The sequence below is a fragment of the Oncorhynchus keta genome, chromosome 35, assembly GCF_023373465.1.
Source record: "Oncorhynchus keta strain PuntledgeMale-10-30-2019 chromosome 35, Oket_V2, whole genome shotgun sequence".
Taxonomy (NCBI): Eukaryota; Metazoa; Chordata; class Actinopteri; order Salmoniformes; family Salmonidae; genus Oncorhynchus; species Oncorhynchus keta.
In genome coordinates, this window is record NC_068455.1 from 77,759,180 (window position 1) to 77,761,077 (window position 1,898).

At 43.8% G+C, this 1,898-nt stretch overlaps 1 pseudogene; it reads right to left on the reverse strand.

Moving 5' to 3' along the window:
- The window catches only part of LOC127915535 (gastrula zinc finger protein XlCGF7.1-like), a 2,830-nt pseudogene continuing 932 nt past the window's right edge, over positions 1–1,898 (reverse strand).

A 1,898-nucleotide genomic window follows, 5' to 3' on the forward strand; every position in this document is an offset into this window, starting at 1 on the left:
CTACGGAGACTGCTGCGGAGGACACCAGAGATACAACTATGTAGAATAGGTACGTATGTAGATCTAATACCTAGCAAGCTACGGTTCTACTTAGTTAATAAACTGTTTCCGGGCACTCTGTTCACAATGTTGACATCAGTAAACCGCTCTCCCAACAACACCACACACGTGGTCTGCGGTTGTGAGGCCAGTTGGACATACTGTCAAATTCTCTAAAATGATGTTGGATGTGGCTTATGGCAGAGAAATAAACATTTAATTCTCTGGCAACAGCTCTGGTGGACATTCCTGCAGTCAGCATGCCATTTGCACGCTCCCTCAACTTGAGACATCTGTGGCATTGGGTTCGTGTGACAAAACTGCACCTTTTATAGTGGCCGTTTATTGTCCCCAGCACAAGGTGCACCTGTGTAATGATCATGCTGTGTAATCAACTTCTTGATATGCCACACCTGTCAGATGGATGGATTATCTTGGCAAAGGAGAAATGCTCACTAACAGGGGTGTAAACAAATGTGTGAAAACTTTCAGAGAAAACACCTTTTTGTGCGTAATGGACAATTTCTGGGATCTTTTGTTTCAGCTCATGAAACATGGGACCAACACTTTACATGTTGTGTTTATATTTTTGGTCAGTTTAGAAACAATTAGTCCTTGATTGCTATACAGATTTTGGAAACCTTGAACACTAACCTTAATGACTTTACAAATACAGAATGTACACTTGCTGTTTTACCACAGATTTTGGAAACCTTGAACACTAACCTTAATGACTTTACAAATACAGAATGTACACTTGCTGTTTGTTTAACTTCGAGCCAAAATGTTGTGTCCGAGTTTCCACAAGAAGTGTCTTACAATTCAGAAAGTATTCAGAGCTTTTTACACATTTAGTTGCATTAGACATTTATTCTAAAACTGATTAAATAGTTGTTTTAACTCAACAACCTATACACAATACCCCATAATGACAAAGCAAAAAAATATTTTTTTTTTTGTAGTTTTGGTTCATTTATAAAAAATGTAAAAATTATATCACATTTACATCCGTATTCAGACCCTTTACTCAGTACTTTGTGGAAGCACCTTTGACAGCGATTACAGCCTTGAGTCTTCTTGGGTATGAAGCTACAAGCTTGGCACACCTGTATTTGGGGAGTTTCTCCCATTCTTTGCTGCAGATCATCTCGAGCTCTGTCAGGTTGGATGGGGAGTGTCGCTGCACAGCTATTTTCAGGTCTCTCCAGAGATGTTCGATCGGGTTCAAGTCCAGGCTCTAGCTGGGCCACTCAAGGACATTCAGAGCCATTCCCGAAGCCACTCCTGTCTTGACTGTGTGCTTAGGGTCGTTGTCCTGTCGGAAGGTGAACCTTCGCCTCAGTCTGAGGTCCTGAACGCTCTGCAGCAGGTTTTTATCAAGGATCTCTGTACTTTGCTCCGTTCATCTTTCCCTCGATCAAATCTCCTTGTCCCTGCTGCTGAAAAACATCCCCACAGCATGATGCTGCCACCACCATGCTTCACTGTAGGGATGGTGCCAGGTTTCCTCCAGGCGTGACCCTTGGCATTCAGGCCATAGAGATCAATCTTGGTTTTATCAGACCAGGTAATCTTATTTCTCATGGTCTGAGAGTCCTTTAGGTGCCTTTTGGAAAACTCCAAGTGGGCCGTCATGTCATGTGCCTTTTACTGAGGAGTGGCTTCCATCTGGCCACTCGTCCATAATTGGTGGAGTGCTGCAGAGATGGGCACCCGAGTGGCGTAGTCGTCTAAGACACTTCATCATAGTGCAAGAGGCGTCACTGCAGTACCTGGTTCAAATCCAGGCTGAATCACATTCGGCCGTGGTTGGGAGTCCCATAGGGTGGCGCACAATTGGCACAGCGTCGTCTGGGTTT